This window comes from Euprymna scolopes, chromosome 17 (assembly GCF_053919585.1).
Source record: "Euprymna scolopes isolate OS-2025 chromosome 17, ASM5391958v1, whole genome shotgun sequence".
NCBI lineage: Eukaryota > Metazoa > Mollusca > Cephalopoda > Sepiida > Sepiolidae > Euprymna > Euprymna scolopes.
The window spans coordinates 96,766,063-96,791,557 of NC_136498.1; the positions used below are offsets into that span (position 1 = coordinate 96,766,063).

The 25,495-nt window shown below is 31.0% G+C and overlaps 1 long non-coding RNA gene across 10 annotated transcripts in view; it reads right to left on the minus strand.

Annotated features, from left to right (window-relative positions):
• Positions 1-25,495, minus strand: part of LOC145296852 (uncharacterized) — a 345,814-nt gene that overhangs the window by 237,092 nt on the left and 83,227 nt on the right. The gene's annotated exons all lie outside the window — the stretch shown is intronic.

Below are 25,495 nucleotides of genomic sequence, written 5' to 3' on the forward strand. Positions count from 1 at the left end.
TTCGAGTCTATAGACTAAAAATTGACAGAGTTATTGCGTAGGGAAATGTACACAGAAAGACAGACAGACAGACAGACAGACACGTTCACTTTTATAGATATATAGATATATAGATATATATATATATAGATACATATATATATATATATAGATACATATATATATATAGATACATATATATATATATAGATAGATACATATATATAATATATATATAGATACATATATATATATATAAAGAGAGAGACATACATATATATATATATATATATATATATATATATATATATATATAATTAAAAGAGAATTCCTTGAATAAAGCACTGTTGAGGATGGAGACATTGAAGAATTTTCTTTAACTAAGATAGGCTTGTGCATGATATATTCATTTATTATTGCCCACCAATTCCATATCTTTGAAAACCGTTTTGTGGGCAGGTCTGTTTGTTTATGTTGTGACTGGGTTTATGATTCTTGGATGCAGCCTTCCACTTGTAAGGAAGAAGGCAAGCTGAAAACAGATGGGCGTTCACACAACGCCTACTGCTGCAGGGTGTTATTCTTCCTGACAGTGATCAACTACCCACACCAGCACTGCGCTTCAATCATCACTAGCAATATGATGGTGACAGCAAAATAAATAAAAACACAGAGAGAGAGAGAGAGAGAGAGAGAGAGAGAGAGAGACATAAAGAGGAAGAGAGAAGGGAAAAAATGAAGGTGAAATTTTTTTACACTTGAATTGAGAAATTATGTCAGTAATTTCTCACAGCCAACACAACTCCCATCGTTTTGTGAGCCAAAGTGAAGACTGTTTTCCCGAAAATGTACAGAGATCAAGTTAATTTATAAAAACTGAAAACTCCAGAGGTGAACAAAAATCTCCCCATCTCTTTTTTTTTTAACACTGAAATAACTACCATGTTAATGGCACCTACATTGTTATGGGTGTTGGGTTTGGCAAAGTTGCTGAAGAAGAAGGATCAAAACCTCTAAAGACATTAAAAAAGAAGCTTCAAACAAAATAGTGGAAAAGATGAAAATGTAACTTGGAATATGAAGACAATGTCTGTCTTAATTGAATGAGCAGACATCTTGTGCTGATACGAAATATATCTGCTAAATATTTAATCAAACATCGGTGGTAGACTAAGCAGCTGTCTGTGTTTTGTTGTAGCATATTGATCGCATTCATCAAGCAGTTAATTAGGTCCTATGAGGATTTCTTTCCGAGATGGTTATGGGCATATTATAAAAGAAGAGAGAGAGAGAGAGAGAGGATGAGAGTAAGAAAAAAAAAATAACAATAAACAAATTTGTCCTTGGAGGAATGTATTTTATTTACTTGCTAGGGAAATTTTTTTGCAAACTTCATAAATATATAATGCCTATAATGGCATTTATATCCTTTTTTTTCTTCCTAATTTACTGCATCTGTTTTTGATATTTTTATATTTCTTTATATCTTCTCCTTTTTATATGCCGTTCGTTTTATTCTCCTATCAACATTCCCTTACCGTTATCTTTAATAACTCCTGTTATGCACCCTGGCAATATTTAGAACCTTGGTCTTAGCTTGATCAATGAAGTCGAGTAGAGTTTAGTCTGATCAATATTAAATTGGTGAACATATTAAAATTCTAAGCACTGTAAAACGCATCTCTTGAGATACGACTTTATTTCTTATGGATGACATTTCAGTTGTAAAATGGAATTGTGCCACATGCTAATACTGAAGACATTAATGTGCTGTACAAACCTGTGCATTGTTTCAGATATTGTGTGCTTATAAACATATGATTATACATATTAGCATATGAATACATATTTTGAAATGAATACTAAAAACAATTGAATGCATGATAGATGCAAAATAAAGATATATACTAATGCATATATATTTAATTGTTACCTAACACTTTACCCCCTTTTCTGATGAGAAACATTAGGCTTCAAAACTCCTAGGTATAAAGAGCATATATATTCTGTACCCCTAATTGATGTAATCTCCCTATTGAATTAATGATTAAATTTGTGCATTGGTATGTATCTTTATATTACAATTTTTTCCTTTTGTATCATATATATATATATATATATATATATATATATATATATATATATATGCATACATTATATATATATACATACATATATATATGCATATACATATATATATACACATATACATTATATATATATACATACATACATATATATATATATATATATATATAATACCTTCAGAAGAAAAAACAGAACTAAAATTTTATATATATATATATATATATATATATATATATATGTATGCATATATATATGATGTATATGTGTATATATATATGTATATATGTATATATATGTATGTATATATATATATATATATATATATATATATATATATATATATATATAATACCTTCAGAAGAAAAAACAGAGAACTAAAATTTTATATATATATATATATATATATATATATATATATATATATATATATATATATATATATATATATATATATATATATATATATATATATATATATTAGTCCTTGTGCGAAAGAGCAGGACACGAAATGTTTCAAATAATGATAATAATAGAATAAGAATAACAAAGACTTTCGCTGGCGAGGACTACTATTGACCGTAACCAGTTATACAGTCCTTTTGAAATTTTCATCTCTATTCTTCGTTATGTACTGAATATTTATTAATGAAACGTATATGAAATATGTTCCTTATTAAATTTTAAAGATTTTCTATTCTGAAATAAGTTTAAAAAAATTTAATATAAAAAAGTTATTTTAAAGTATTTATTAAAAAAAATTAAGATTTTCTCATTATTCAGATCTGCATTACAAAGAGGGAGTTGCAAAAATGAAAAATGTAAGGAGAAATACAAACTGAATCAGAGAGAATATTCAGACCTGTAATAATACAAAGAGGGGGTTGCAAAAATGAGTTGTGGTATGAGGAGAAATATAAACTGAAATAGAGAGAAGGAGAGTTTTAAAATATAATCTTAAATGATAAGATACAAGTTAGAAAAGCATTTCATCCAAGGCATGAAAATTGTTAAACAAAATGTCTTTACTACAGACTTTAAAAATAAAGGTACAAGATTCAATTTGAAATTGATTTATCTTCAAAGTGCACTTTTATAAATTTTACAAAGTAAGGTGTAAAAAATTAATGCAAATTGAATCAAAAAATTACCTTGGATTTATTTTATGTAATGTACATTTTGTTACAATTTAAAAACATTATATTTCATCTTGCAATTAATGATATAGATATAAAATTTTCAATGATATTTTTAAAAAGTGCAACAGTATATACATTACATAAAATAAATCTAAGGTAATTTTTTGATTCAATTTAAATTGAATTTTTATACCTTACTTTGTAAAATTTATAAAAGTGCACTTTGAAGATAAATAAATTTCAAATTGAATCTTGTACCTTTATTTTTAAAGCCTATAGTAAAAACATTTTGTTTAACAATTTTCATGCCTTGGATGAAATGCTTTTCTATTCTAACTTGTATATATATATATATATATATATATATATATATATATATATATATATATATATATATAGCAAAAATACGATATTGCAAATTTTCGTACGATATTGCAAATTTTTTCATAGGATATTGCAGAACTTTTCATACGATATTGCGAAATTATTCGTATGGTATTGCAAAATTATTCGCACGAGAAAACAAAGATATTGTGCTGTGAATATAAATAATTATTTTAAAGAAGTATTTGCATATGAAGTTTTAGAGTTTGTTCATCGAAATACGGACCAAACTTTCAAAAGTATTTCAACGTGTACTACTAATTAAACGAAGATATATTAGTTGTGTGTGTTGCCAAATTTGAAATTCAACATTTATTCTTAAAATTTCGAATGAAAAGAAAATATTATACAAATGTATTTAAAATTAAAATTAAAGTTCAACCTACCTAATATTACCCAACTGCCAATGAGGCAAGCTTGTGGCTAGAGATTCCGACCACGTTAACTTAGACTGAACGGCCACAATGCACGACAGCGTCTGACTTATCACAAGGTTCGCCCTCACAATCATGAACAAATGCTTGAATTGCATAACGCGGGAGAGTCTTGTGGTCAGATAGCCAGACGCTTGAGGAAAGTCAAAAGTTCCGTTGCAAGTTTCACAATGAGCACTAGCCCACGCAGCAATAAAGCGCAAGAAAATACCAAAGCTGCCCTCGGCACTGAAGGCAATAGTATATCGGGACTGGCAACATATATATATCTATATAATACTAAAAGTCTATGGTTCTTGTATGTTTGCAATCAGATTTCCGGTTTTCAACATCCGGTTGCGCATGCGTAAATAGCAACGTCTTCAATCCGTTATTCCAATTCCGGAATTTTTCTATCGCTTTTAATACAAACAATTTCATTTAATTTGATCAAATAGTTTGTTTTTTTTTTTTAACGGCTAAAAACATTCAACTTCGTAAAGTCTGTCGCAGTTTCAAAAAAACTTCTCCCTTTTAAAAAACAAAAATAAACAAACAAGCGGCGGTGAAAGAAAACACCTCTCACTTTCACTCTCATAGATTTCAACACTCCTACTCCGTCTGTTTTCGTTACGTACGCGAGAAATAGTTACGTGTATGTGTGAGAGAGAGAAAAAGGGGGCGATGTAAAACTGGATAGTTAAGCGAAAGGAAAGCATAAAAGTTTTTTTAAAACACTCAAATTGTACACAAAATGTTGTAAATAGAAAAGTATTGTCTTAGTTTTAGTGACCTTATTATTAGCATATGAATACAATATTTATTTTCTGTACAATAAGTGCTTAAGCACCCGTGCTTTTCAGCGATACATATTAAATAAAATAAATTGATTAATATAATTAATCTGGATATAAGAGAGTTAGAACCTGATAAGAAGTCTCAATTAAGCAAAAGGATAACAAAAGTGTTCTTTAAAAAAAATTAATTGTACAAAAAATGTAAATAGAAAAGAATTGTCTTAATTTTATTGACCTTATTATTAACATACAAATTAGATATTTTACACAATGGGTACTGAATGTTTGCTTAAATTAAATGAAAAAAGTTACATTTTATTTTTATTTTCTATTTAAAAAGCCATTATTAACATGTGGAGAGTGTTTTTTTTTATTATTCTGTACTTTCAACTAACAATTTCATTTAAAAGATGATATATCAAAATTTGAATTTAACTATAATAAGGATTATGATACCTGTTCAGTGCATATTTACCTATAAGTATGACCAACCACTTATAATTCAGTAACTGTAATTTAAAAAAAAAAAAACAATTATAATAAACAGAACGACTCATAGAAATCTATCTATATTCTTTTTTCATTTTAATATACTTTCATAGAAATGCTTCTGTTATGTAAAAAAAAACTATTTTCTTTATGCCACAAGTGTCACGCTCATACATGAATTCCATAGCTAATATAACGTACTGACCCAACGGGTCACGGGTGGTCTAGTATATATATATATATATATATATAGGATTTATATATATATATATAGGATTTATATATATAATCTCTTTTTAATGTGCTATTTTATTTTTGTACCATTCATGGTAATCTATTTAACCGAAATGCAATCATTTTTTTATTTGCAAAAACTATAACTTACCACTATTTCACAGCTTCTATTTATTTTGGTATAACTCCATAGACCGTCGCATAGCCCTGCTAGTATATCTACAAGAATAGGAGAATCTTTCTAACTAACTGACAAAACTTCAAATGTTTACTTTTGAGAGTTTGGTTCGTATTTCGATGAATAATAATAAAACGTGCAAGAGAGCTATAACATCAGTCTGTTAAATCCAAAGTAGTTGAGCAGCAGCTTGGTTCCCACCAGTTCTGACAAATAGCAAACAGGATCCTGAACAGAAGCGTGCGTTCTATCCCAACTATCATCAATGGACCTGAGGTTATCTCGTCAGCATCAGACAAGGCCAGACTATTTGCCAAGAACTTTGCAGCTAATTCTACCCTATGCAACAATGACCATCAACTCCCTGTATTTCCTCCTATAACAGACAACACGCTATGCAACATACAAATATCTGTGCGTGAGGTCGCCAAGCTAATCAAGAACCTTGATTCAAGTAAAGCAACTGGCCCTGACGGCATTCCAGTTATATTGCTGAAAAAGCTCCAACCAGAACTTGCCCCCATGCTTACAAAACTGTTTAAGCGTTGCTTTAAGGAGAAGTGCTTTCCAACACCCTGGAAAACGTCATCAGTATGCCCTGTATTTAAGAATTCAGGTGAAAAGTCATCTCCCTCTCAGTACAGACCAATAAGTCTCCTGTGTGTCATGAGTAAGTTGTTGGAATCCATATTAAATAAAGAAGTAGTCAACCACCTCAACAGAAACAACCTTCTTAGTGACATGCAATATGGTTTCCGCTCTGCAAGATCTACAGCAGATGTGCTAACGGTTATATCACATAGGATTAGTGAATCTCTTGACACAGGTTTCCTTTCCAGGGCAATTGCTCTTGACATATCAAAGGCCTTCGATAAGGTATGGCATAAGGGCCTACTTCACAAGATTTCCAGCTACGGTATTACTGGAAATGTTTTCTCTATCATTAAATCATTTCTCTCCGATAGGTTCATAAGAGTAGTGGTTGATGGGCAGAAATCAGAGGCCCACAGTATTAATGCTGGAGTCCCTCAGGGGTCCATTCTGGGCCCAACTCTCTTCCTGATCTACATCAATGATCTCCCAAAACACATGCTTAAATCATTCGTTGACATCTATGCTAATGACACGACCATCTATGGCAACACATCAAAGGCCGTAAATGACAAGGTTCTCTCTAATTCTCTCTCCTCTGATCTTGAGCACGTGGTACAATGGGGGAAGAGGTGGCTGGTCACTTTTAATGCATCCAAAACCATGCTTCTATCTTTACATCATCAACGCTCTGATCCCCATCTGGCATCAATTGAAATGAATGGCTCTCGTCTTGGAGAGGCTTCATGTTTTGACAAGCTTCTGGGCTTGACCTTTACTCCTGATCTGAAATGGAACACGTACATCAAATCTGTTGCCAGGGATGCTGGGAAAATGGTGGGATCCTTCTACCGCTCCAGAAGATATCTCACTACTAATGCAATTCTCTATCTGTATAAAAGCCAAGTACGTCCAAGGATGGAGTACTGCTGCCACATCTGGGCAGGAGCTGCTAAAAACAGCCTATCCTGCCTTGACAGAGTACAAAATAGACTTTGTGGCTTAGTGGGGGATGCCCTTTTCTCTTCCCTGCAACCTCTCTTCCACAGAAGAGACGTTGCAAGCCTGTCTTTGTTTTATCGTTATTTCCATGGCAGGTGCTTGTCTGAGCTCCAATCCCTCGTCCCCCCCCCTCGCCAATCTTTCACAAGAAACATCCGTCTGGCTGAAACTACTGTCAATAATTTTCCCCACTCTTTATCTGTGCCTAAATCCAAACGTAGATTCCATGAGCAAAGCTTCTTTCTTAGAACTGCACGCCAGTGGAACTCTGCCGCTTGCCTGTTTCCCACCTGACTACAACTTGGACGTCTTCAAGTCCAACATGAACAAACTCTTGACAAACCGCCCCCTTAAGTAAGACACTCTATCAAAACCCCCAACACTAATGATTACTACAATACTATCTCATTGATTACTGTACATGCAATAACCCTTATCCCTGAGTGGCCATGGGGCCTTGATAAGTGGTGACCCCCATGTAAAAAAAAACAAAAAAAACTCTAAAACACCGTATGCAAATACTTAAAATAAAATAAAATTAAAATTATATTCACAGCACAGTATCTTTGAGTTTTTGTACGAAAACTTTGCAATATCTTACGAATAGTTTTGCAATATCGAACAAATAATTTTGAAAACAAATGCATGTTATTGTGTGTTTATATATATATATATATATATATATATATATATATATATATATATATATATATATATAAACACACAATAACATGCATGTAAAATATTTATTTGTTGGCTTGTTCCTCATCAGGTATGCTAGTTCAGTAAATTACTTTTGACTTATTGTAGGTAAAATAATTTCATTCAGAACATTTAATTGAAATGTTTCACTTAAATTATAAAGTGGCTGATTATTAATTCTAAAGAATAGATTTTCTAAAATGTAATCGGCTGCTTATCACTCATGAGGGATGGGTTATTTTTATGCAAACTTATCAACTTAACTCATTCATTCCATGAATACTTTTTGCCGTCTTTAAAGCAAATACACAAAAATTATCTTACAAACCAAACTAAAAATATTATTTTAGATGTCAGTCAGAATAGTTTTAGCAGAGGTAATGAGGAAATGGCCGACTGCTAGACCAAATATATATATTTTTTAACACAAACCATAAATAATATGAACACATAAATTTTATAGAAATACAACTCCGGCGTTGTCCGGTACTATTCACTTTTTATTTTTATGATTTCTGTTGTTGTTAAATTTGTGAATGTTATTTTGGAGCATTTTGTATGCTGCCAAGACTAAGCTTTTTTACCTTTAACAAGTACAAGAGACCTCGACCACTGATAGTTCAAACTTCTCGGCTTAACGTTTACAGGAAACATGAATTGGAATAAATATATCGAGGGTATTGCCAAAACTGCTGCAAAATGGTGGACTCTCTCGTACTAGAAAGTTACTTATGTCTGAGAGTATTCTATACCTCTACAAGGCCATCATTCGTCAATGCATGAAGTATTGTCGCCACATTTGAACGGGTGCCTTTATTGCTACTCGTCTCTCACTTCTAGACAGGATTAAAAAAGTTGGCAACCTAATAGGTCCAGCATTGTCAATCAAACTCCAATCTCGGTCCCATTGACGAAATGTTCCATCTCTGTGCCTAGTTTACAAGTATTTTAATGGAAGTTGCTCAGATGAACATCAAGCCTTTGTATCTCTCAACATAAATACACCCGACTAACAAAAAGCAGCAAAATCCCACCCCTACACTGTAGAGATCCCTAGATACCGGAAGACCTTTAATTCAAATAGTTTCTTCTCTCGAACTGCTCAACTTTGGGATTCTCTCCCGTGCCCCTGCTTTCCTGACTGTACTGACATGCAGAAGTTTAAGTGTAATGTGAATAGACATCTTGCTGCTCAACTCCCTACATAGTATCTCTGCAAATTTTATTCCAAATAGTAGCCCCTTACATCCAAGTGACACTGTGCCTTATTTGGGATGAAAAAGCAATAAAAGAAAATAAATAAAATGTATGTAAGCAACTTCATAAATTAATACAATTTTTTCTTTTATTTAATCGCTTATTTGGAGCTTGGTAGTAAATCCACCGGTGTTGCCTTTAAAACCGTCCTCTCTCTCACATCATAACCCACAAATAAAATGCAGTTCTAATCAATAACCGTCGTATTTACAAATATAATAGCAACGTACATAAAAAAGTTGATAATTATCTACCTAACTCATACATTGCATAAATGTTTTACTATATGTATTTCTTTAAAGCAAATATACACAAAGATTATATTACAAATCCAAAATACAATATTACTTTGAATTGTCTGAGTTAGGATATTTTCTGCTTGACAAAATGGTCGACCAAAAGCCCGTCATTTTCAAAACAAGTCAGAAATTATCTGAACACATAAATATATAGAAATATTACCACAGTGTTACTTGGTAATATTTACTTTTGTTTGTATCGTTTCTTTGCGTAAAATCATTAATAGTGTATCATTAAAAATGTGTCACTTGAGTTATCTTCTTTTACAGAAATTTTTGATTTTGTATCATATTTTACAAGTATTGTAATGGACTGTGTCTTATTAAAGAATATACTATTGATTTTATATCCGGGCCCTTCTGCTTGTACGATAATAAAACTTCTCAAATACACTTGTGATCTTAGGCTGTATGAGGGTGTTAAGTTTGGTTAAATCGTACTGTTCTTTCTTTAATCAGATTTTTTTGATACTCGATACTTGTTGGAAACATTCCAATACAAAACCTATCTAGGAACACCCCCAGATACATAAAGTATATTTGTGTGAAATTTAAAAGAATTAGCCCAGACAGAAAACTCTCTTTCACACACACACACACACACACACACACACACACACACACACACACACACACACACACACACACACACACACACACACACACACACACACACACACACACAAAGTGCCTTTTATATATCTGTATAATAAAGAGAAGTCAATTGATACGTTTCTTTTGTCATTAATACGTTCTTACAAAATCAGTATGTCTTGTTGAATATCCAGTCGATTATGGAAATTACCAGATGATCTAATCAATGAAATTCCAATCGATTCCAGTGATCACATATTCTGTTCTGATAATTCTTTTATAACAAACACATCCAGAGATTCAGCATTAATTTTCAACGGGTATGAAATCGCTCAATACGTTTTAAACTTGAAATTACAAACGGCATCTTAATTTATTGGGTAATCTTGTGTATCATGTCATTAACAATTTTGTTTGATTTATCCTGTATTTTAATTTTGGTAATGATGTCCTGCAATTACCAAAATTAAAATACAGAATAAATCAAACTCTACATTTCAAATACTTCAAATACTTGTTTAATTTTTCAGTTGTATGTTACATCAATTACTATTTCCTGTAGACTAATTTTTCATTGGAATTGCCATTTAGTGCTTAGTAAAATAATATCAATATACAGTTCTTCTTTCTATCCATAATAAATAATAATATAACATATACAATACTATAAATAACATTAAAATTTATCTATAATCATTCAAAGAGAAAAATAGTTCTTACTTTTCTCTGAAGCTAAATTATAAGTAACCATTTTGATTTTTTTCACTTGACCCGAAAATGCACTCATTCAAAATGTGTTTTTTTTTTTGTTGCATTATATATAAATTATAAGTATTGTAATTCATTAACTTTGTTAACACATGCTAAATTATTCAATGTGTTTTAAACTTCTCGGCTTGTTTCTGACTACATAAACAAACGAAAGAAAGACAAAAAATAAAACTAAACAATTACAAATATCAAAGGATTTATGATTCGAAAAGTAGGTTCAAAATAAAATACTTTTATTTCTGTAAGCCGTGCATTAATTCAAAATAAAAACAAAGAAAAGAAAAATTATTTATTTAAAAGTTAACAGCAACTGGCCTCGTCTACTGGCTTTCTCGTTTTTTCTTTTCAGTGCCAGTTTCGTTTCATCACGATGGTTTCACAGCAGAATTATTCTTTTTCTATTCGATAACTAAATTATCATACAGCATAATAACGTTATCGTTAAATCACTTAAGTTGAGTCTTTTTAGTACCAAATGGGTATTTAGGAATACCAGGTACTGAGTATAAAAGGATATCGACACATCTCTGCAAAAACCTGGCGTTTTAAATAAGAATGATTATGTTTTCTTTTTCACTGTGCATCAAATGATTTATCATGGATGCAAGGTTGATAAAGATTGCTGAGTTCTGTAATCTTAATGGATGATTACTTCCTTATGAATAGTTTTGCATTCAGGTTGAATCTATTTGCAGCTAATATGGGGAGGGGGGTCCTCTCTCATCCTCAGGTTTTAGTATATTGATGTGACAGAGGTTAAGGTTTTTTTCTATGGTCAAGTATAAACTACATAGTTGAAGTTGTTAGATTTGTGGGAGATTTTGCAAGATCCATGAAATCGGACGTTAAGTAGATGGACAGATAAGCGTAGTAAAACAAACATTGTATTTTCAGTTTCAAAGTTTTTTGAGATTGCGCTTTGGTTTTGAGTTTCTTCATTTAAACTGTGCAAATTCTTTCAATGTCAGTTTGTTTGTTTCTTTTAATTGAGTTTAAAACCATGTTACATAATGGTTCGTTTGTTTCTTTTGATTGCGTTTAAAACCATGTTACATAATGGTTCGTTTGTTTCTTTTGATTGCGTTTAAAACCATGTTACATAGTGGTTCGTTTGTTTCTTTTGATTGCGTTTAAAACCATGTTACATAGTGGTTCGTTTGTTTCTTTTGATTGAGTTTAAAACCATGTTACATAATGGTTCGTTTGTTTCTTTTAATTGAGTTTAAAACCATGTTACATAGTGGTTCGTTTGTTTCTTTTGATTGAGTTTAAAACCATGTTACATAGTGGTTCGTTTGTTTCTTTTGATTGAGTTTAAAACCATGTTACATAATGGTTCGTTTGTTTCTTTTGATTGAGTTTAAAACCATGTTACATAATGGTTCGTTTGTTTCTTTTGATTGAGTTTAAAACCATGTTACATAATGGTTCGTTTGTTTCTTTTGATTGCGTTTAAAACCATGTTACATAATGGTTCGTTTGTTTCTTTTGATTGAGTTTAAAACCATGTTACATAGTGGTTCGTTTGTTTCTTTTGATTGAGTTTAAAACCATGTTACATAATGGTTCATTTGTTTCTTTTGATTGAGTTTAAAACCATGTTACATAGTGGTTCGTTTGTTTCTTTTGATTGAGTTTAAAACCATGTTACATAATGGTTCGTTTGTTTCTTTTGATTGCGTTTAAAACCATGTTACATAGTGGTTCGTTTGTTTCTTTTGATTGAGTTTAAAACCATGTTACATAATGGTTCGTTTGTTTCTTTTGATTGCGTTTAAAACCATGTTACGTAATGGTTCGTTTGTTTCTTTTGATTGCGTTTAAAACCATGTTACATAATGGTTCGTTTGTTTCTTTTGATTGCGTTTAAAACCATGTTACATAATGGTTCGTTTGTTTCTTTTGATTGAGTTTAAAACCATGTTACATAGTGGTTCGTTTGTTTCTTTTGATTGAGTTTAAAACCATGTTACATAGTGGTTCGTTTGTTTCTTTTAATTGAGTTTAAAACCATGTTACATAATGGTTCATTTGTTTCTTTTGATTGAGTTTAAAACCATGTTACATAGTGGTTCGTTTGTTTCTTTTGATTGAGTTTAAAACCATGTTACATAGTGGTTCGTTTGTTTCTTTTAATTGAGTTTAAAACCATGTTACATAATGGTTCATTTGTTTCTTTTGATTGCGTTTAAAACCATGTTACATAGTGGTTCGTTTGTTTCTTTTGATTGCGTTTAAAACCATGTTACATAGTGGTTCGTTTGTTTCTTTTGATTGAGTTTAAAACCATGTTACATAATGGTTCATTTGTTTCTTTTGATTGAGTTTAAAACCATGTTACATAATGGTTCATTTGTTTCTTTTGATTGAGTTTAAAACCATGTTACATAATGGTTCGTTTGTTTCTTTTGATTGCGTTTAAAACCATGTTACATAGTGGTTCGTTTGTTTCTTTTGATTGAGTTTAAAACCATGTTACGTAATGGTTCGTTTGTTTCTTTTGATTGAGTTTAAAACCATGTTACGTAATGGTTCGTTTGTTTCTTTTGATTGAGTTTAAAACCATGTTACGTAATGGTTCGTTTGTTTCTTTTGATTGCGTTTAAAACCATGTTACATAGTGGTTCGTTTGTTTCTTTTGATTGAGTTTAAAACCATGTTACATAATGGTTCGTTTGTTTCTTTTGATTGAGTTTAAAACCATGTTACGTAATGGTTCGTTTGTTTCTTTTGATTGAGTTTAAAACCATGTTACATAATGGTTCGTTTGTTTCTTTTGATTGCGTTTAAAACCATGTTACATAGTGGTTCGTTTGTTTCTTTTGATTGAGTTTAAAACCATGTTACATAATGGTTCGTTTGTTTCTTTTAATTGAGTTTAAAACCATGTTATATAATGGTTCGTTTGTTTTTTTTGATTGCGTTTAAAACCATGTTACATAATGGTTCATTTGTTTCTTTTGATTGCGTTTAAAACCATGTTACATAATGGTTCGTTTGTTTCTTTTGATTGAGTTTAAAACCATGTTACATAGTGGTTCGTTTGTTTCTTTTAATTGAGTTTAAAACTATGTTACATAGTGGTTCGTTTGTTTCTTTTGAGTTTAAAACCATGTTGCATGGATGTTCGTTTGTTTCTTTTAATTGAGTTTAAAACCATGTTACATAGTGGTTCGTTTGTTTCTTTTAATTGAATTTAAAACCATGTTACATAGTGGTTCGTTTGTTTCTTTTAATTGAATTTAAAACCATGTTACATAGTGGTTCGTTTGTTTCTTTTAATTGAATTTAAAACCATGTTACATAGTGGTTCGGTTGTTTCTTTTGAGTTTAAAACCATGTTGCATGGATGTTCGTTTGTTTCTTTTAATTGAGTTTAAAACCATGTTACATAGTGGTTCGTTTGTTTCTTTTAATTGAATTTAAAACCATGTTACATAGTGGTTCGTTTGTTTCTTTTAATTGAATTTAAAACCATGTTACATAATGGTTCGTTTGTTTCTTTTAATTGAATTTAAAACCATGTTACATAGTGGTTCGTTTGTTTCTTTTAATTGAGTTTAAAACCATGTTACATAGTGGTTCGTTTGTTTCTTTTAATTGAATTTAAAACCATGTTACATAGTGATTCGTTTGTTTCTTTTAATTGAATTTAAAACCATGTTACATAGTGGTTCGTTTGTTTCTTTTAATTGAATTTAAAACCATGTTACATAGTGGTTCGCTTGTCGAGCTTTCTTGTTATAATTCTTTTTACTCACTTATGATTGAAAATCAGAGACTCGATTGTCTCACAGAATTTTAATCAGTTTTTTGTTCGTGCCTGACCTCATGGGTTATGATAACTCATTTACCAACTATTGGTCTGCATTCTTTTCTTAATCTCATCACCGTTTTCTTTTATGAGATTCTTGCGTGAAGAGATAAACTTTTGTACTTGACTCAGGAGTACCTTCTTTTTTTCACTAAACAATTTATCATGACGTATCCTACCTTTCTGCAATAGTGACAGAGTAGTTGTTTCAATCTATTTGTCTAATGGTAGAGAGGAAGATGGAGGTTGTTGCTGTTATCAGATCTGTTCATTAGGCTGGGAGATCAGTATGTGTTACACATTTGGACCCGCACTAGTTGATATTCAAGAGTTTGTGTAGTTTCCATTTTCGAATTGGTTGTTAGATTTATGTAAATATATATTACCCAGCAGTCCCAATTTAAATTTACAATCCTTGCTTCAGATATGATATCCAAAATCATTGGCTTTTGTACATAGCTATATTTTATTTCTGTTTGACATTGGACTTGGTGGCTGCCATGGGATCTTATGTACCTTGTTCGATCAGCTCTTAACAGACAGACTCTGCCACATAAGCCACACACATAATCATGCGGAAGTGTATAAGCCATGGAAAGAATGCTTCATTCTGTAGTACTTGTATGCTTGCATCAAATCGATAGCTCCAAATCCATTTTATCCTTGTCCTCTCTCTCTCTCTCTATACACACACACAGTTTAATTTAAATTTATCATTTTTTAAGACTGTTAAATTCTCAATAAAACAGCTCAATAGCTTAATTTTTATACCTTCAAATTCATTTGTAATATAAAAATGTCAACTAGAGCAAGGTATCAATCGTAATATATATATATATATATATATATATATATATATATATATATATATATATATATATATATGCTAGCAGGCCGCCTAGCGTTGCCCAGTCACTTCTTGTAAGTAAAAAAAAAAAAAAAAATACTGAAGCTGACATCGAAATCAAAACCTAAAGACAATGAGTCAAGTACGACAACCATTAGTCCGGCTTGACACGATCTTTAAAAAGTGTTTTCAAATTGTACTCATTTTTAACATAATGAATCTGTCATGTGAACGATTCATGCATGCACATTCATGGAACAGTTAGCAAATAGATCAAAATCCAACAGCACCCACGTGCCAATTTTGATCCCTTAGCAGCCCGTTTTTCCAGATGAAAACCGATGGAAAATTTTTCCACATGTCTGAATATCCTATATACCAAATTTCTATTATATGGATCAAAAATCCGTTGCGTATATAGGTTGAGAAGTGTCCTCACACATTCTCACTTCATGTACATATATAGTCTTGGAAGTCTTTAACCTTTAAAACTATACAAAAAAAAAACTATTTAATTTTTAGTTTTGATCATTCGTTAGAAAACTATTTAGTTAGTATTTATTCATTTAATAACCTGCAACCAATGCATCAATTTCCTCTCTCGAATTCACTATAGTACGAATATTAATTTAAGGGATCATCACTGTTTCGGGGATTTAAAAACAAAACAGTATATTAAATCATGGCTCCCCAGCAATGTTGATCAAACACCACCTCTCTTAATCTTAAGAAGAAAACATGTTACAGATATTATATCTAGTTTCCTATTCTTAATTAATTTGGCTAGCCTATTCATGTTATAAAAATGAATTTCTTACCTGTGAGATTCGTCTGTTTCCAAATTCAAAATGGATATATTTTTTTAATTTACCAGTTTTATATTTATAAGATTAGGATTAATCCATTTGACTACTTATCACCTCCTACTATGATTAGTACTTTATATATTTACATTCTTATTTATTCAATATTAAAAATATATAAAGGTTAAAAATATTTATAAATATATACATTTTTTAAAATTATTTTATTTTATATAGATACATTTTATACATTACTAATATAGTTTTGGATTTCCTTTATTAATATATTCTGGTTAATCTTAAACGATTCAAAAGCATCAGGATAACGAACAAATGCTTTATTTAACTGTTTAAATATTTTAGTTTTATCCCCACCTTGTTTTATCATCCTTATTACTAAGCTAGAAACTGGTGGTATAAAATCTATTAATTTTAAAGTAACGCGAGCTTGACATAATGGTTCTATAAAACATAAAAACAGGGCATGTACAATCTTTATGCGGCATACGAACTATTTAAAAGGAGAAAGAGTTTCTTTTATTGAATATTTTATAAAGAAAAATCCTATCCTCAATTTTTATATCTAAATCAAGAAATGTAGCCTGTTGTCCTCTATGTTCACAATTCAATTCTATATATATATATATATATATATATATATATATATATATATATATATATATATATACACACTATATATATATATATATATATATATATATATATACACACACTATATATATATATATATATATACACACACTATATATATATATATATATATATATATATATATATATATATATATATAAACGATAGCTTTCCGTACATATATACATACAAGTAGGAAGTTGTGAAAATCGATAGCATAAGTTTAGGATCATGTTCTATATGTGTAAAGGAGCCTCTTCATGTCTAGGCTGCCTTTGTAATAGAACTCCATTACTAATTTCCTTTGTGGTTCATTTCTTCCTCTGCATAGTGTTTGCTTTGTACTGATATTTATTTACCTTTATTTGGTCTGTTGCATTCCGTTACCTGAAATGAGAAAGTCCAACATTTGCAGGACGCTATCATGACACTCAGATGTTTCTTCTGAGCCTCACATCTTTTATATTTGATTGTTTTTTTTCATTGTCTTGTTTGTATATGTAGTAAATGTAGGCCCAGAATATTTTACATGTGATGCTGTCACATGGATAATGTTTATCTATGTAGAAATAACAGTACATTATCACATTATACATTAATTCAGATATGTACTATATGAGGATCATTCTTCATTTTGTGGCATTGTTTGTTTATATACAACCCCACAAACTAAATAAATAATTTGTTTAGTAATATTTTCTATGCAAACAATAGCATAAAAAATCAGCTTCTTCATACACTTTTCTTGATACACTGTTGTAAATACATTTCCAATATTAAAACCACACATACACACACGTGTGTGTAAGTTAGTAAGTTATAAAATATATATAGCGATTAAGCTACACTGAATATTCCGCGTTTCATCCACTCTAGGATTCTTCAGGCTATATATATATATAGTGAGAGAGAGAGAGAGAGAGAGAGAGAGAGAGAGAGAGAGAGAGAGAGAGAGAGAGAGAGAGAGTATGCAAAATTTGTCTGCATTCTTTCAAAAAACACAGCAGAATAAACATTTTTATTGAAATAGAAACTTTTCCAAGTAATACACAAACATCCATATATTTATTTGTATGAAGGATGTGGAGAAAAAGAGCACATTCTAAGTAAAATGTCACAGCAAAAGTGTATTTGGATCCTTTGTCTTGTCAATCAATTTTTCTTTTTAAGGTTTTGGTTTGTTAATGGAGCCAGAAATCTCCTACCAATGTGAGCCCTTTATCTAGATAAAGGTTTCTGCTGGACTCCTGTTGCTAAAGTCACTTCAATGCTGATATGTCCACAACAACTCTGCAGTAACGAAAATACTAATTGATAAACAGTTTTCTATCAATGTTGGAAATAAAGCTTCAGCAGTGAATACCATAGCTTTCTATTACTAAGGCTATAATGTAGAGAGCTCAAAGTAAAAAAATTATGTACCTTTTTAGGTTTACATATTCTAACATTGGAAATATATTTTAGATTTTTTATCTGATCTCTCGTATTTTGAATGCATATTTGGAATTTTAACAAGAATTTATTTTGTAGAATTCAATTTTAAAAAAAATTGATAAATTATTATTTTCAAGATTATGACTATCGTTATACCAAATTTAATGCTTATACAAACTCTTCTAATTTTATTTTCTGTCCAATGTTCAAAAGAACTTTTCATATTTGCACATTTGATCATACGATATTCATGTTTTACAATTCTTCTTAAGAGTTAGTCGAAATCTCAAGAAACAAAGTTCCAGACAACAATATTTTGTACATATTTGTTTTATTTATCTGACTACTTGCAAAAATTCATTAAAATTTTGGAAAAAATGACAAATCTAATTGACAAGAAATGTCTATCATATTCAACAAAATGAATGGATGTTACAGAAATACTTCAAGTATGATTGTTCAAAATTAATGTAAAAAATTCTGAAATGAATGGAAGTGACTGTTAATTTCCAGAAACATGTATCAGTATATTGGAAGTATATTGGAACTAATACATAGCGCCTGTGTTCTCTGGTAACTGCATTTAGGGGGGGTGGATCGACATTTTACTAATGTAGAAATACATGTCATTCACAGATAGACTGTTTCATAGCTCTTCAGTGTGGTTAGACTAATATCTATTTCAAGTCAGGGATTGAACCTACAATTCATTTATTTAATTGGTAAAGAATAAACACACAAGGGATTTCCATTTACAAGTGGAAAAAGTCAGTGACAATTTAGGGGACTGTGTACAAAGAGACACTAGACAGAGGGAAAACCGTGGAGGTCCGACCAGTCTCCTTTGAAGCCCTGTAGTGTGAGCAGCTTTCTGACCTCATCGGGTACCTGGTTCCAATAATCTGGTTGATGTTCAGGATAGTACTTAGTTTTATAGATGGCTCATCTTGCTGTCTTTTGTACCTTTTATTCACTAAACCTTTCTCCACTCACTCCATTGTTTCTGTTTTTCTTTGATATATTTCTCAGCTTCCTCTTTATACCAGCATGTCACCCTGTCTTGGAGCCGCCTTCATTCACCAGTGAGTTCGGTCTGTTACCTTCAATATTGTATCCTTCAACATGTTTCACTGTTTCTGAAGTAGATCTATCAACCGAACATTCATTCACTTTATCTTCAAACTTGCACTTCATATTCATGTGTTCTTCATTCAACGTCAACATTCTTCTCAGAGATAAACTTTCTTTTTAACTCATGAGCCTTTTCAACTTGAAGTCACAAAGAACTGCTCTGTGCTGTGTCACACATTTCTTCACCAGGTCAATTACTTTCACATTATGCAAGAACTTTCTGTCCTTTTTCCTTATCAACAGATAATCTGCTTGAATATTTGCTATTCAAGATTCATAACAAGATAGCTTTCCATTTACTAAAATAAACAATAGAAAAACAGTAATTGCAACCAACAAAAAAGACAAAATTATAAGATTCTTTCTTTCATACTATCACCATATACATTTCCTTCATAAATATCCTAAAAACCATCGAAGGTCTTTTCAACATGACCATTCAAATATGCCACAGCAAATTTTTTCTTCTTACTAACTTGACAGATTACTGTAATAAACCTGTCAAGACACTTGCCATCTTCATCCGAGCTGCATTGTGGTACATAAACAGATATTACTGTGAAAATTTACTCATCAACTTCAACAATATGATTCGATCACTTACAATGTAAAAGCAATCACTTTACCTAGTTCCATGCAGTAAAATACCAACACTACTTATTTTGGATTAGAAATGAAAACAGCACAACTTATATTTTGCATTCTTCTTTACAATAATTCTGATTTAATTCTCTGTAGCCTTTCTTATACACAACACAGGCTAATACATCTTCTCTGAAGAAACTTGACAATTTCTTGCAAGTTTCCGAAATTCTAACTGCACAACCGGAAGTTAGACAAATTTTCTTTAGAAAAGATTTCATGACTAGAGACAAAATTTTTATAGGCCAGCTGCCCTTCATGATGCCAATCCAATAAGGAAAGATAGACCAATATTTTTTTGAGACAATATCTTTAGATGATTAGACATCAAGGATAAAAAGAGCACTGACTTCCAATCTAGTCCAACATGTAATCTTGCAAACTGTGTGACCAATTATGAAATTATTAGAAATAAAAATACTTTGGATCAGAACAAAAAGAATAATGCACGCTATTTTACATAAGATTTTTTTATGCATCCTTCAAACACAAAAAGAACTTTAACTTTGCTTGGCACCAGTCATGGCATATTTTCTCTCCTCAAAATATGAAAATGGTCTTGAACCGTTTTAATTTTTGTATTTTAATTCTTCTCGCCTGATGAAATCAAATATGACTGAAACGGCCTGCACATCGTAGCAAGATATGAATGTATTTACATAAAGAATAATATATATATATATATATATATATATATATATATATATATATATATACACACACACATATATGTATATATATATATATATATATATATATATATATATACATTTTTTTAACATTACAGTTTGAACTTCCAATGGAACCTATTTATCTATGTTTACGTTTCATATTTTTGTTAATGGTGGAATATCTCTAAAATGTGTGAATCAAGCACTTTTTTTATTCTTGAAAATTTTTTATGGTCTCATATATATATATATATATAGTAGTTAAATGATTTTATCTCTTAGACTAATTGCAGTAAGAAATAGGTATTTCTAGAATTGCTACAATAACAAAAGTTCTGATGGAGAGCACCAAGTCAATTTATGCTTGTTGGTTAATACTTTGTTCAATGCAAATATTATTTTTAATGTTCATGCAGTTTCTTCAAATGCAAATATAAAATTCGTTATGGATTTCTGTTTTGAAAAATGACACATTAAATGGATTTTCACTGATTTCCTACAAAAAGATTCAGTCAATCTATATCTATTTATTTGTTTTCCTATAAGAACAAAGTTAGAAGTTCAGCTTTTAATGTGGGAAAATTTAGCTTCCTCAAAAAGGACAGTCTGGATTGGAACAAAAGTAAAAACTGCCTTCTATTATCTAATTCACCTTCACTGCAGAAAAGATGAAATGTAGTATGAGAACAGATACTGCACTTAGTGCCTAGCCAAAAGGTCATCTGGTTGCTGTTATTTTCAAATATCTTAAAAATATTGTTAAATTTTGTTTGATTGAGATTTGCTGCAGCATTTGCAAAATATACATTGCCAGAAAAAAAAAAATGATTAAAATTTGTGTTAAAAATTCTATTGTGCATAAGTTTATAGTTTATAGTATAAATAGTAAAATAACTTGCATTTTGTTTTTAATTTTGATAATCTAAACTTTAACATGTTCATATCCCCTTCTTTGGATTGAGTGAAATTCTCTTCTGAATTTCTGTTTTGTTTTTGTCATTTATGTCTTTTAAGAGATAGTTTCTTTCAGATATCTCTTTCAGACAGCATCTCTGCTATTTGCACCAAAATCGACGAGTCAAGATTAATCCCTGGTGCCTATAATACAGCAAAAAATGCTGCCGGGCTGGAGCAATTTTTTTAATCATATATATGTCAAAGCCTAGCATAAGATAACGAATAAAAGAGTTACTCTCAATCTATATAAATAAGTGCTTTTATTAATAGTAAAGGTGATCCTAGAAGAAATTGTTGACAAAATGAGCCAAACAAGAGAATTATTGTTTGAGCAGCTGCATTAAATGAAAAACCATGCATGCAAAGCATTGTAATAGGAATGAGCATTCAGCAGATGGACGCTATGGCAGACAGAAGTGGTTGAAGAAACATGACAATAGAGAATAAAGAGAAAGCGAAGAAAGGATGCTGGGTGGCTAATCTAGTCACTGTCTGGATGTCATGGCTGACAAATAGGCTATCAGACAGACCAACCCATTTAATTGAGAATAAAAAAAAGAAGTGGAGGTCGAAGTACATGTATATGAGAGCATGTATATATATATATATATATATATATATATATATATATATATATATACATATATATTCCAGATTTAAAATATACAAAAGTAAAAATCGTTGAATTTCAACAAGTTAACCATCAATGTTTGTATAAATAAATTTAATATACCTGCTCTGTTTACTCATTGAGCACTTTTTGGTAGAAACATGTTGTTTCATTGGATGTACTTCTAGGAAACTAAATTCTACTGCCATAATATATATATATAAGCAAATGCCTTAACGAATCTTGCTTCCCTGACTGCTGGAAAACCGCTTCTGTGATACCAGTCTTCAATAATTCTGGTGAAAGAACTGACCCATTAAATTATCGCCCCATTAGCCTCCTCCCGCTTTTCGACAAAATATTTGAGTCCTTAATTAATCAAGCCCTAGTCCAACATCTAACAGCTGCTAAACTCCTGACCAACAAACAATATGGATTTAGGCAGGCCCGTTCCACAGCAGATATCTTAACTGTAATCTCTGAATGTATATACCGTTCACTGGACAAAATAGGGGAAGGTAGAGTGATAGCCCTCGATATATCTAAGGCTTTTGACAGAGTATGGCACGATGGTCTTCTAAGGAAAATTAGATCATATGGTATCACTGGAAGAATACATAATGTAATTAAATCCTTCTTAAGTAAGAGAAAAATCCAAGTTGTCCTCGACGGTCATACATCTAAAAAATATGATATAAATGCGGGAGTACCTCAGGGGTCTATCCTTGGACCTTTATTATTCTTGATATTCATAAATGACCTCCCTGATAAAATTGTTTCGGAGATGAGTATATTTGCTGATGACACCACTCTCTATAACAGATATGAGGGGAAAACAAATGAACACATATCTAAGGAAATGGCAGAAACACTAAAGGATGACCTCCAATCTGTAGTGGAATGGGGACAAAAATGGATGGTCACATTCAATGCTGCCAAGACTAAGCTTGTTTCCTTCAATAACTATGAGAAACCTTCTCTACCAGCAATGACCAAGAACACATTACATGAAAGTATTTCCTTTAAACTCAAAGGCCTAACTTTTACAGGGAACATGAACTGGAATAGATACATTGTGAGCATTGCCAAGGCTGCTGCAAAGAAGGTGGGCTCTCTCTACCATGCTAGAAAACTACTTACACCTGAAAGTATCCTGTACCTCTATAAGACCACCATTCGCCCATGTATGGAGTACTGTTGTCATATTTGGGCTGGTGCATTTGCTGCTTGTCTCTCACTCCTGAACAGGGTTCAAAAGAGAGTCGCCAACCTGATAAGGTCCTGAACTGTCATTTAGGCTTCAGCCTCTGTCCCATCGACAAAATGTTGCATCCCTCTGCCTGTTCTACAAGTACTTTAATGGTGAATGCTCTGACGAACTACAAGTACTTGTACCTCCTCAACATGACTACCCCCGACAAACCTGACAAGCAACTAAGTCCCACCCCTTTACAGTAGAGATTCCTAGGTGTAAAAAAGCCTTTTACTCCAATAGTTTCTTCTCCAGAACTGCAAGACTTTGGAACTCCCTTGCAGGATTCTGCTTTCCCAACTGTACTGATATGCAGAAGTTCAAGTGAACAAACATCTTGTTACTCAGTTCCCTTCATAATGCCCCTACAACTTATGTCCCCGATAGTAGCCCCCTACTTCAAAGTGGCACTGTGCCTTGTTTGGGGTGAAAATTGATTTAAAAAAAAATATTATTAAATGCAATGGAGACACTTTGCCTTATGATTCTTTTTTTTTTTTTTTTAATTTTTCGATTTTCCGTATAATTTTTTTTATATCGAAATCAAAAATATTATTAAAAGTTCCATAGTTGTTGCTGTCACGAGCGCTTTTGATTTGTTCACGAATCATCTTCAGGTGTGGAAGTAAAAGTGCAAAGGAGCGAAAATGAGAATGAAAAATGAAAAATGAAAACTAAAATATACAGTGAACGGCGTTAGGTGATGATAAGTTTATATAGAGTCGATGAAAAGTCGATTAAAAATTCGAGTATTCAAATCAGCAAATTCGTGGACACTGTTAACAAAGTTTGTCCAATACAAACTATGCAAGACATTTTAGAATGTTACTGCTTTTCTCGAATGCAATATTATTCATAGTGGGTTGAAATGTTCTAATATATGACGCTTCAAGAATTTTTAATATTATTTTCATGTTGTATAATTTTTATGTTGTCAACGAGGGCCTTTCTAAAATTAGAGGGGGGAACATATATATATATATATATATATATATATACAAAGTTTTTTTTTTCTTTCTTGACTATCCATATATAGTTATGAACTATATTTGATGCAATGTAAGTAGTGTAGACATGACTTCTTAGCAATTGTTGGTACACAACATGAAAATTGCAAATTGAGTTTGCATTTCACTTGAAGAAGTCATATTTTACATATCGCCAACGTACATTTTTGTTCCATATTTTATTGTCAGATTTTAAGACAAAATGATGATTTAGTCAAGATTTTATTAAATAATCAGATATTTTAATTTTTTCACATTTAAAAGGTTAGCTGCGAACAAGAAAATGGTGTCAAACTTTTTATGTCAATTTTGAGTAAGAAATCTGCACTTTTTTTAAATACCAGATTGAAAGTAAAACAGTCATTACAATTTTGCAATGTTTTTGATAAAAAACGTATTACTTTTTGTATGTATTCATGAAGTGCTTTTTGGTAAGTCTGTGTCAAATAAAAATATCTTCCATGAACGCTTCTCCAGTATTTATGGTAGCAACTGTCAAACTTTAATTTTTCTCCAGCTCCTTTTTTTTTAATCTCTTTCTATCTCTGGCACATAACTAGTGAATTTCCATAAAAACTAAAATTTATCTCTTTTGCCGTTTTACTTATAAAATATGATGCTGAAACTGAAATTATTCAAAACATTTTATTTTTTAAATAATTTAAATCAATTATAAAGTTATTGTTTTTTATGCAGATCATTATGCACGAGGAAAAAAAATTATATCAAAATCATGATACTATTTTCCCCCGAAATTAGACT